The following is a 13,414-nucleotide window of genomic DNA, read 5'->3' as shown; positions in this document are numbered from 1 at the left end:
TTAACAGAGTTTCTATAGGTTAGAGTAGGAAGCACTAGAGTAGGTACTAGGGTTTTGTTGTTTGTTTGCTCGTTTATTGGAAGGAGAGATTCTTTAATGACCACAGGCAAGTTAGGGGCTTTATCCTTTGAAAATCTATTACTAATGATATAAAAATCCCTCCTCCATCTCTTTTGGTAGAAACTGGATTCATCTTTACCTGCACTCTATCACCCACTTAAATGTTTCAGTGACTCATATGCAAGTCTTGAATTAAGAGAATAAAGACCTGGGTGAGTCTCTTTAGGTGGGTGGTCACAGCAAATTTTTCAGGTGAAGTGAAACAAGAATTTTGTGTCCATCCCCCTGCCCTGCCCCTCCAGGAACCCTACATGCTTAGCTGGGACTATCTCTGCCAATTCCAGGTGCTACACCAATGATGCCCTTGGAACGTGTCCTGACTCTTCGTCCTCTTCTTATCTGTCCCACACTGGAACTCTTCTGTTCTCCCCACGACCTCCATTTTAACAAAGAGAAGAGAAGGAAGAGGCGAGAAGGAGTAGAAAAAGAAGCGTTGAAGGGTAAGCAGTAGGCACTATGAAAGGCACTTGAGGGCACTTTTCATGTGCTGTGAAGAAGTGGGATGAAATGAAATCCTTTCAAAAAGAGCTAGAAATTGCTTCATATCTCCCTCCCACCACCTCCAACTTGGTTCCTGCCCCCAGGAGCAAGCACGATCAAAATAACTTTCTGTGGGATGAAAGGATGACAATGACTTTGGATCCAATTACGTTATAACCTGGAAACAACCCTTGCATTTGAGGTTTGCTAAAGTACTGAACTGTGAAGCTCAAATCACAATGTGAGAAATGAAAGAGATTTGAACTCAGGGCCCTTTGGACATTTTCCTCCATATCAAAGAAGAATTTTTTTCTACTCTCTGAAAATAGGATAGGAAATGGATAAGTGATAAACTAACCAAGAAACAGTGGAAGAAATACTTAACTGGAAATGAAACTAAAAGAGGAAAAGACAAATAGGTTTAGATGAATGTCAGGCCCGCAATTATCACAGGATCTTTTGTTTACATGATCACATATTTTCAGAGTTTCTCAGCTTCTCTGATGTGGAATTCTAAGTGTTTTCCTGACCTTTGGAAGCTGAGGATTAACTAACTACTCAAGGCTGGGCACATAGGAGACAGGAGTTTGCAAGCCTCCACTTGTGGTTGAACTAAGGAACGTAAATATACCCCTAAAGTCCCCCACTTTATTTCCAGAGGGATAAAATAAGCCTGGAAATAAATGAACTCTCCCCACGAATTGGGACTGGACTGGAACCCTGCAAAGAAGAAACACTTGAGAGAAAAGATGAGCAATGTTATGTTTTACACGTGTGCATACATATGTGTCTATATATTTATATGCAAACACACAGACTCCATGTGTGGTTGATGCTTGTGTGTACATATTCATATTTATACACATATGTATGTACAGAGTTCACAGAGCACACCCAAACAAATACACACCAGATGTGCCGATTTTGAGCTCTCCAAGAAAAGGATTACTATTGAGAAGGAAGTGAAACAGGGCTTCTGAGGACACTGGTCATGCTACCAGGTATACTGATTAGAGGGGGGCGTATCATATGTCTTGCATATGTTTATTTTGGGTAAGAGGAGACTTGGGGCAACATAACTGCTTCAAAATTTTGGAGAGAGATCTTGTGGAAGAAGGATTTAACTCATTCCATATGGTTCCAGAGGGTAGAAATGAGGCCGAGGCGTAGCAGATTTCTGTTCTAAATGAGAACAACTTTCTAACAATTAGTACTACACAAAAGAGACATGTATTCCTTCTAAAAGTAGATAATGATCTGCCTACTCTTGGAGATGACATGTGGCAGAGGCTGCGTGGCCATCTGTCACAGGAGTGGTAGGGGGCATTCTTCCATTTGGTGGGGGTGTGCACTGTAGTTATCTGCTGGGCCATCTCCATTCTGAAATTCAGTGGTTCTCTAAATACAGAAATACATTTTGAGGGAAGTCAAGTCAGATAATGGGTTTGGTTTTCTGACTGCTTTTATTTTAGTCAATGACTTAGGAGCAGCTAACTCCTATCTCAGTAGGTACTAGAGAGAACGATTTTTCTTCTGTCTTCTATTTGATTTCTGATTTTCTCCACTTCTGTTCCTCAACTTTAATTTTTGTGTTTTCAGTCTCTTTTCCTTGTCTTTTCTTCATCCTGCGCTAGATGTAAGGGATGGAGGGCAGGTAGTGTTTGTTGAGACAGTAAAATGAGTAAGAAAGTGTTTAACTCAGTTAACATTTTTTTCCCTAGAGGGAAAATCTTAGTTGTGTATATGTATGTGAACATGTATATGTATACTGGAGAGTGTGAGTGTGTGTGTGTATGTGTGCACAGACCCTCAGTGAGCTGTAGTATTGCCTGCAGAATAAGGATTATAGTATTTTTAACCTAGACGATTCCTCTCCCAAGTGGATGCTTGGAGGAGCTGGGGGTTGGGGGACACTTTTGATCGTCAGAGTGCTTGGGAGCTGCTACTGGCATGTAATGGGAGAAGGGAAGGAGGGCTCAGTGTCCTGCACTGGGTGGGACACTCCCATCCAATCAAGGATTATGCCACCCCAAATGACAATAGATCCCCACTGAGGTATACGGGGTGAAGGCTTTGGAGTCAGACTGTCTGAGTTTGAATCCTGGTTATTCCCTTTTTAGCTCTGTGATCTTGGACGAGTATTTTAACCGCTCTGGATTTTTGTTTCCTTATCTGTTGTATGGAGGGTAATAAGAGTACCTCTCTCACAGTGTTGTTGTGAAGATTAAATGAATTAACAAGTCAAGTGCACAGAGGAGCACAGACAATAAAACACACTCAGCAAGTGTCAGGTACGATTTTTATTTTTTGAAATGGCTGGGAATGGGCTATTTGGATTCATCTTACATGTTGAATATATGAGACTCTTTATGTTTTAACTACTTTTTAGGGAATAAGAACATGATGAACCCATACTCAACAAATTCCATGGAGAGGAAGAAGGTATCTTATAATTTATTAAAATAGTACACCGTGTACCACTCTGGTGCAACTGTGGGCTGTGGGAACTGTTTTTACCTTCCACTCAGCTTTTTTGTGGAAATGAAACTGCTCTTAGAGTTAAAGTCTATTTAAGTGCTCAAAAAACACAATTGGGATTAAAATTGGAATTTAAAATAATAATAATAATAGTTTCAGTAATTCAAGGCCATAAAACCAAAATCTTAAATTATTGGGATCCTCTAGGCTTGTTTGATGCGCTCCTGGTTTGCTGGTTTATATGGCTATAATCTGGGCATCATTTGCACTATTTTCTTTGGCCTTTACTGCTCTGTTTGTGTTTTTGGTATTAAAAATTTAATTACATTAAAATGTGAGTACTCACCCATTATTCATTTTTTTTAGTAAAGAAACAAAGTCATTGAATAGAGAACCACGTGTACAAAAAGAAATTCTTTACAGGAGAACAGCCTGACATAATAAAGGGCAGAGTTTCAGCCCTACCATTTCTTGGGATGTAACTTAGGCACTCCGGTATCCTCAGTGAACTTCTGTTTCCTCATGTGCAAGCTGTGGATTTTAATGCCTAGTTGTTAGAGTTGTTATGAGAATTGGATATGAGGATGATAAAAATGCTAGTTCTGTGTCTGGCACCTAGTAGATGCTTATTAAATGCTAAGGTAGCAATTAATGGCAGTTGCTATTTTTCTTTATGTTGACATTTTTCATAAATGAGTTTTGTCAAAGTAGTTGTTTCAAATGCAACACTATAAAGTAGTGCCTGCAGCAGTAACAAGAACAACCAAAAGGATTGGCCACTAGGCCCAATGATTTGCTATATGGTAAGTAGGCTTCTGCCTACACACTATCATGCCTCAATAGCTTGGCCTTCCCCAATAGCAGTATTATCATGCTTAATGTCTTCACTGTTGTATTCTTATTGCCTCACCTTTCTTTTCTGCATCCAATATATGTACTTTGGAAAATATTTCATGTACATTTGTAAATCATTTTTAATAAAATTTATTTTTAGTAGTTTTAGGTTCACAGCAAAATTGAGAGGAAGCTATGAAGAATTCCTGTGTAGTCTCTTCCCCCATCCATGCATAGCCTCCCCATTATCAACATCCTCCACCAGAGTGGTACATTTGTTCCAATGATGAGCCTACATTGACGCACATAACCACTTACAGTCCATAGTTTCCATTACAGTTCACTCTTGATGTTGTGTATTCCATGAGTTTGGACAGATGTATAATGACATGCATCCACCATTGTGGTATTATACAGAGTACTTTCATTGCCATAAAAATCCTCTGTGCTGTCTGTTCATCCTTTTCCTCATTCAACCCCTGACAACTACTTATCTTTTTACTGTCTCCAAAGTTTTGCCTTTTCCAGAATGTCCATATAGCTGGAATAATACATTTTGTAGCCTTTCAGGTTGGCTTATTTCACTTAGTAATATGCATTTAAAGTTCCGCTATCACTTAATGCAAATCAAAATGGCAATGAAGTATCATCTCACATCAGTCAGATGGTCATCAGTAAATAGTCTATAAATAATAAATGCTGGAGAGGGTGTGGAGAAAACAGAACCCTCCTACACTGTTGGTGGGAAAATTGGTGCAACCACTATGGAGAATGGTACAGAGGTTCCTTAAAAAACTAAAAATAGAGTTACCATATAATCCAGCAATCCCACTCTTGGGCATATATTCAGAGAAAACGCTAATTCAAAAAGATACATGCACTCCAATGTTCATAGCAGCACTACTTACAATAGCCAAGACATGGAAGCAACCTAAAAGTCCATCAACAGATGACTGGATAAAGAAAGTGTGGGATGTGGGTATATATATATAGTATAATATATATTATATATATAAAATGGAATACTAGTCAGCCATAAAAAGGAATGAAATAATGCCATTTGCAACAAAGTGGATGGACCTAGAGATTATCATACTAACTGAAGTAAGTCAGAGAAAGACAAATACCATATAATATCACTTACATATGGAATCTAAAATATGATGCAAATGAACTTATTTACAAAACAAAAACAGCCTCACAGACATAGGATACAAACTTACAGTTACCAAAGGGAAAAGGTGGAGGGGGAGGGATAAATTAGGGGTTTGGGATTAGCAGATACAAACTACTATATATAAAATAGATAAACAGCAAGGTCCTACTCTATAGCACAGGGAACTATATTCAATACCTTATAATAAGCCATAATGGAAAAGAATATGGAAAAGAATATATATGTGTACAACTGAATCATTTTGCTATGCACCAGAAATTAACAAACACAACACTGTAAATCAACTATATGTCAATAAAAAAATTTTAAAAAAATTTTAAATTTCCTCCACCTCTTTACATGGCTTAATAGCTCACTTTTTTTAGTACTGAATAATATTCCATTGTCTGGATGTACAACAGTTTATTTTTCTATTCACCTACTGAAGTTCATCTTGATTTCTTCCAAGTTTTGGCAATTATAATTAAATCTGCTATAGTCATCTATGTGCAGGTTTTCCTGTGGATGTAAAACATTTTCAACTTTTTCCCTTATTTTTTGAAACAAGACCATTGAAATAAACAAAGAATGGGGGGAAAACAATACCTTTACTATCAAAAGATCCTTTAATTTTAAAACCAAACATTAGACTCCAGTGGGTGGAATGGCCTATAGTAGGCTGGCCTGGGTGACACTTTAAGCAGTGTCACTTTTCTTAAATTACTCAGCCCAAGGTGGTCACTGAATTTGCTACATCAAAGAATTTTCTTGCTAAAATTCAATGGTTCTTACTCTCCAGTTTCAGAGCTTTTAAAATAAATTTTAGTGTTCTACCTAAAAAAGAATTATAAGAACCACATTTTCACCAGACAAATCAGAAATTTCTACTGCAGTCTGCCAATGTTCTACTATGTCTACAGCAGCAACTAAAACCACTAAACTCTTGACTTTGTCACCATTCAAACTTTTTCCTGTCAGATGTAGCATTTACTGTCTTGACCATGATTACATATGTCCTCACCAGGCAAAGTTCTTAGGGGAAACATAGTGTATGATTCTGGCAGGCACCAGTAATTTATTCTTTGAGAACGTTGCCCTTGGAGTTGGGCAGTACTGCAGCTTTGCAGTGTGTATGGAAATTATTTGTCTGCCTTTGGCTTAACTGTTATTCCATCTTCCTTACCTTGTGCTTTTCAGTATCTCCTTTTGAATACTGTTCAACTCAATATTCTCTCTGACAAACCACAATAACCTTCTCTATATTAACTAGAATAAAGGGAGATCTTCTTGTTCTTGACTTAAGGCCAGACTCAGCACTGAGTTCTAAGGGGTTGAGTTGGGTGGTTGGAGAGAACTGTGACTATTTGTACTTTGATAATTTTGTTCCCATTACATGCTTTTCCTTATAGCCAAAGTAAATTTTACATGTTGATTAGAAGTTAACTATATTACTTTTAAAACTTTTGAAGACAGTGACCCTCCTTGTAGTCAGACAAGTTATACACAGACATTTATACAGACAACTTATCAGCATAACCACCAAGCACCAAACTGAGAGACTTGGTCTCTTTTTTGTTCCCCTTGGATTACCTAAACTAGTGGGTAACTATTTTGACTTTTTCTCAATCATTAGCCAAAGGAGCTCTTCGTCATACAAAATAATTTGACTTATTCTGCTATTGCAAACACTTTGAAGGGCCTCTCAACACTTAAATCAAAAACTCCTTATCTTTGAGTGTTGAAAATATAGCCTTTGATGCTACTTTAAAGTTGGAGTAGTATGGACTTAACTAATCAATTTATTCATATAGAGATGACTATTTTCTCAAGGGAGGACATGCTGTTCAAATAGCCAGGAATATGCGTGTATTTGTAGAGAAAGTCATTCTATTGTGCTTGCTGTGGGAATGTTTGGTCAGGATAACAGAAATAATTTTCAGAGTTCAGGCCAAGAACACAAAGTTTAAAAGTACAGAGGTTATCTTGGGGACTCCTTGTGAGAAACTATGAATGACCAGTTATCCAACTGAGCTGTGTCAAATAATCGACTTTATTTTTTCAAAAAACTGCTTCTACCTTGCTCCACCTCTTTCAAAAGTGATGATTTTTTAAGTAAAAAGATAGTGATGTAATAACTGATTGCCATTGGAAATTTAATTTAGAGATAAAAATATGCATTTTCCTTCCTTTCTTTTTAAAAAGAGCTTCTTATTTTTTTTCATATAGAAATAGCTACCTTATTTCCTCTCAGGATATTCCAGATGTTGTACTGAATACAGGTTAAAGCCTCTAGTCCTTGTGTATTGCACCACTAAAAAGAGAAGAATTTTACAGCAGGAGAACATTTTATGATCCTCAAGTATCTGGAGACCCTTCCTTTTTCTCTTTTTCCATTTATTCACTCACAGCATTCATCTGCCTGGTGCTAAATGCTTGGGATATCAAAATGAAATAAGCTTTTGTCCCAACTATCCAGAAGTTCTCTAGTAGAGAGGTGATTTCCACTATTCTGTCTTCCAGGTTGCTTAAGTGTTCTGAGTCATCTGATTTGCTGTTGATTCCCTCTAGTATATTTTGCATTTCAGTTCTTGTATTCTTCAGCTCTGATTCATTCTTTTTTGTATTTTCTAACTGTTGAAGTTCTCACCGTGTTTCTCTGTTCTTCTGCTGAGTTTGGTGAGTATCTTTATGACTAATGCTTTAAACTCCTTATTAGGTAAATTATTTATCTCCATTTTATTGGGGTTTTTCTCTGGGGTTTTATCTTGTTCTTTCATTTGAAACAAACTCCTTTGTCTTCTCATTTTGTTTGACTTTCTTCTCATTTTGTTTGTTAGTTTCTATGAATTAGGCCAAACAGTTACCTCTGCCAGTCCTTAAGGCATGTGCAAGAGCGTCTCCGTACAGACAGCATGTGCCCAGGTGGTTTTGGTAGCAGGGCTGGAACTGGAGTGGGTGCAGGCCAAAGCTTTTCCTGGGGTGTTCCAGGGGCCACTGCCTTGGGAAGTGGGAGGACTGGAGCTGAAGCCCAGTGTGGGCTGGGGCTTTTTTTGAAGTGTGCTGAGGTCTGCAGTCTTGCTGGCAGGGCTGAGGCTGGAGCTGGGTAAAGGCTGGTGGGTGTGCCAGGATGGTCTTGCTAGGTCAGCTAGAGTGTCAGATGCTTTTTCAATTTGCTACCTCTATGCTGATACTCAGAATAAGTGAGTTTTTACATGAGCCCTTTAAGAGTGGGGTCTTGGTTTCCTACAACCCTCTGTCTCTCCCCGTTGTAAGTTCTGCTGGTTTTCAAAGCCAGTTATGGGGTCTTGTCTTCCTGATGCCAGACCCAAGGGCCAGGGTGCCCAGGATGGGGCTTGAACCCCTCACTCCTTAGGGAATACTCCGAGTTTGTGATATCCCCTTCCACTTGTGGGTCACATCTAGGAGTGTGAGTACTAACTGGATTGCATCTCTGACCCTTCTACCCATCTCAGTGTTTTTTCCTTAATATCCTTAATTGTAGAAGACCTGTTCTGCTAGTCTCCAGGTCGTTCTCAGAGAGCTGTTCTGGGTGTAGTTTTGGTGTGTCCACGGGAGGGGGTGAGCTCATGATCTTCCTACTCTGCCATCTTGATCCTACCCTTCGACAAGAGGCACATTATTTTAGACCACAAATCAAGTCTCAATATCTCAAGGGAATGAAAACAGACTTTGTTATCAGACTAGAAATGCAGTTGAGCTAGAAATCAGTCAGAATGATAACCATGATCCTCACATGTTTGGAATTTAAGGAGCATACTTCCAAGTAACCCATGGGTCAAAGAAAAAAATCACAATGAAAAATAGAAATGTATAAATAAATGATGGCAAAGTACTACACATCAAAACTTGTGAGAGATATTTATGTACATATACATATATGTATATATTTCAGAAAAGAATGGCTGAAAATCAACAAAGCAAGCGTCAATCTCAGAAACTTAGTTAAATGGAGCAAGCTAAATCCAATGAAAGTAGAAGGCAATAAATAAAATAAAAGCATAAAATAATGTAATAAAAAGCAATTCTAATATAGGGATCGACAAAGCCAAAAGTTTGTTTTTTAAAAAGAGTAAGATAGATAAATATTTGGCAAGAATGATGAAGAAAAAAGTAAGAAGGCAATATAAAAAATGGAAAAAATTACATTATAATAGATTTTTCAGGAATTATAAATATTAAAAGAGGATATTATGAACTATATAGTAGTAAATTTAAATATTGATAGATTCCCCAAAATACAAAGCTGACCAAAACTGATGCCAAAATATGAACAATAATTTGACTATTAAACATGCTAAATCCTGAATTTAAAGGATAAAAAATAAACCAACAAACAAAATCCAATATGCCACAAAAATTACACCCAAGCCACTTGTCATCTTTGATGAAATTTATTAAACATTTAAAAAAGAAATACATCAGTTTAGATCATTTCTGCCAGAGAATAAAGAAGGAACACTCTTCAGCTTGTTTTATGTGGCAAGTATAACCTTGACACTAAAACCTTGTAAGGACATTATGAGCAAGAAAATATAAAGGTCAATCTCACTCATGAACATACATATAAAAACCCTAAACAAAGTATTAGTTAACCCAATATAGCAATATCCAAAAAGGATACATCATGATTAAGATAAGCCTATTCTAGGAATGTAAAATTGGTTTTGCATTAAAAAAAAATAAATCGGTGCATTTCACTATTAACAAAGGAGGGCAATCATGTGGCTATCTCAATAGATGGGGATAAAGCTTATGATAGAACTCAATTCTCATTCATGATCAAAAGTCTTAACAAATAATGAATAGAAGGGAATTCTTGATTTGGTAAAGGATATATAGAAAAAAATTCAGAAATATAATCCTGAGTGGGGAATACTGAAAGATTTCTTTTTGATTTGAGGAATGGAAAAATGTGGCTAAATATTCTTTTTTTCAATGTTTTCTTGCAGGATCTAGCCAATGCAGTAAATCAAGAAAACGGAGTTATGAGAATTGGGAAGAAAGAAATACAATTGTAATTGTATTTCAGGTGATATGATTGCATACTTAAAAAAAAATTCTGAGGCATCTATGACTAAATCATTAGAATTTCTAAGTTAATTTAGCAAGATTGCCGTGTAAGAGGTCAATTGAAAAAAATGTTGATTGCTTATATATTGTGTACACACTATGTATACTGTGGGAGTTAAAATAAACTTCAAAAGTCAGTGTTGGCTAACTCACCTAGCCAAACGCAAAATTTTAGACAGACTCAGAAGTAGAATTAGTTTTAGTCCTACTGAATCTGGGGGATGATTTTAACCCAGATGTCTTTAGAATTCTCTTGTTTTTTATAGCCCTTTTTTTTTTTTTTTTTTTTTGCAGACTCTCACAGGTATGGTTATTTGAAAAATAACTTCATATAAAAGAAGTTATTTGAAGAATGAAACTTTTTTTTTTTTTTTGATTTGGGCATATCAGTATCTGTGTAACTTCCTCCAAGACAGTAATGACCAGCAAGCTCTGACGCTGGAGAAGTCATCATCAAGAGTTAAATGGGATTTTGTTTTGCTACATTTCCTCGCTGCTTTCTTCCTGAGAGTCAGCGTCTCCTCGTGAGCAGCCTCTCTCTTTCCAAGCCCTCCCTGTGGTGAACCCAAATGTTGTTTATCAGATGGGTGTGATTCAACCCACTAAAATACATCCTTGCCAGTGGGATTCATGCTATGAACTTCAACCCCCTCTGCCTAGTGACATACGCACGTTGTTCTCAATCTGCGTCATGAAGATCTGTAGGCAGATGTAGGTGGTACCTAACAGATGCAAACTTTTTCTTTTTGAGTTTCTCCTTTGTCATTTGGACATGATGGTAGAAAAGCAATCATTCCTTAGTTACGAAGGATTTAGAGAGAGTTTGCTGTTGGGGCTATCCCCAAACCCTGTCCTGCCCAGTGTGTCCTGCAAGGTCTTAGGAGGGGAAAGAAACCACATAAGCCTTATATTAAATCAGTGTAAGAGGGGAAGCAAATGCTGTGTTAATAAGTCCAGATTTCATTCAGATATCTTTCACCTTCCTAGCCTTTTTGCTAGTTAGTGTGTGTGGTACTAAGTGTGGCCCAGCTGTAGAAACGCAACTAGGTGTGTGTGGACTAAAATGAGCTTCAGAATGTAAGCCTGACATTATAATAGATCTTTCAGGAATTAAAAATATTAAAAGAGGATATTGTGAACTATATAGTAATAAATTTAAATATTGATAAATTCCCCCAATAGAAAACTGACTAAAACTGATCCCAAAACATGAACAATAATTTAACTATTAAAGATGTCAAATCCTGAATTTAAAAAATAAAGAAATAAACTCAAACCAACAAACGAAATCCATATTGATTTAAAATGTGTTTGGCACATTATTTGCCTCTAATGCCGAAATATTTTTAAACTGACTTGTAGGACTCAAATATCAGCACGTTTTAATTGCCTAGCAATCCTCTATAGGTTTAGTACACATGTGAGAAATGTGAGAAAAGAAAATGAGAATATGATTATAAAAAAAGATTTCTTTTTAAAAACTCTCTTTTGTTACCAGGGAGAAGAGCAGGAAAGTCCCTACCTTTGGGGTTTGGAAAGATCCTGGTTTCAGTTAAATCCTGAGCTAAACAAAAGCAGAAACTTCAAGTATGTAACCTATGTTATTCCCTCTTAATTTTTCCAAATTGTTGAATCTAAGGTGAATTACAAGATTAGAGACTTTTTCTATTGAATTTTCCAGGTATTGTTTTCAAAAGGTCATTTCCAGTAGTTGAAAGACTTAGAAAACAGAAAGATGTGACTTGCCATATCAAAGCAAGATCAGTTTAGAAATAAAAATTGTGACATTTGAGGAGGACCTAAACTTGGCAGAATTGTGTCTAGAAGAGGAACAGCAGATTTTGAAAGTATTGGGAGGCAAAAGTTCATAATGAAAGATTTCACCACATGATTAAATTCAAAATCTTTCCCCCTTTCTTAAACAATGCACATTTTGATCCCTATCTTCTTGTTTTCAGATTTGGAACTGAGTACCACTTTAGCTTCAGAAGTATTGCCTTTAATGTTTGTTTAAAAGTATCAGATTTGGATTGTCCTTTCATTCATTTAGTGGGTTCACTATATTATATCAGGAGGGCTAATTTTAGGAAGGAGAGAAAGATTCATATTTAGTATTTTTCTTGACCCTGACATACATCCCCAGCTTTTCACTGTCAGTGGGATGAGTGAGGATAGCCACTTCTGCTGGGTCCTTGTTTTAGATGTGATGGTCTACCAATTTGGGAGTCTTACCATACTATTTTTCTAGGAGCCCTCCTCAATATTTGTTTTCAAAGGCCAAATTATTACCTGAAATATTTCTACTTGCTAACATTAAATCAACATCCTATTTTGTTAAGTTAAAAATGACGTAGGGCTTTATTCACACATTTTCTCTTTCTTTTCACTGCATAGCCTTCAGAGGCATATCAGGTGTAGAATATTGATAGTATTGTGCCAGCATGCTCTAACACATGATTTTTGGTGCCTTTTAAAGCATAAGTCTGTTTGTGCAGCACAGTCCATCATGGATTTTTTTAAGACTTATATTTTAAAACTGGTCATGATCCACCATCTGAAATTCATACTAATGCTTGGAATTTTAAATAAAACTCCTTTGGCAAATGGCCATCAGCCCCTTGTCCAGAACACCTGATGATTTTGCCCGATTAGGGTCATTGTATAACAGAGCCTGCCACCATCCCCTGACACAGCAATGAGTTCTGCCTGACCTGCTTTACTTCCTGACCCCAGGGGAACACCCCACTGAGCCACTTCTATTGGAGCTCCTCAATCCAAAAGGCAGCCACCTCCGACAGAATTCCACTGACTTGCTTTGAGACTAGCTACTTTACAGGTTGACCATTTGGCCTAAGGAGGCTTAGGCTTTCTAAGCACACCAACTCCTGAAAGGACAAATTGATCTCAGCTGAACTATCTCCTTTGACAAGCCAGGTCCTTGCCTTTAAAATTTTCCACGCAGGGAGCAGACGTCAGTCTTCTTGTTCATCTTTATTCCTGGTCTCCAAGGGACGCTTTACAAACTCTCCAATACATTATCACCTCTTTCACTTCTGGTTCCTCAAGACTTCCTTACCTTAGCAAATATTTAGCTGGGAAGTTAAATGCCTGTCTGAATTGCAGGCACTTCAATTTTTCTTCACTTGCGGGTGGGGAGCAGTTTCTTTTCTTTACAGGCGGGAAAAGGAAATGAATGGCACAGCACTCTCTATTTGACGATCCATTTAAACTCCCCTTTCCAATTTATTTTCTGCT

General features: G+C 37.3%; 1 long non-coding RNA gene across 1 annotated transcript; it reads left to right on the top strand.

The window, feature by feature from the left end:
• Positions 1-216: 216 nt before the first annotated feature.
• On the top strand, positions 217-3,042 carry LOC105093712 (uncharacterized). Its single transcript, XR_837583.3, has 3 exons — positions 217-560; positions 2,811-2,891; positions 2,990-3,042. It is a non-coding gene; the product is annotated as an uncharacterized LOC105093712 (long non-coding RNA).
• Positions 3,043-13,414: the final 10,372 nt, after the last annotated feature.

Source organism: Camelus dromedarius, chromosome 4 (assembly GCF_036321535.1).
Source record: "Camelus dromedarius isolate mCamDro1 chromosome 4, mCamDro1.pat, whole genome shotgun sequence".
In the NCBI taxonomy this organism is placed as follows: domain Eukaryota; kingdom Metazoa; phylum Chordata; class Mammalia; order Artiodactyla; family Camelidae; genus Camelus; species Camelus dromedarius.
The sequence above is the reverse complement of the archived record's forward strand: the minus strand, read 5'-3'. Positions and strand labels throughout refer to the sequence as shown.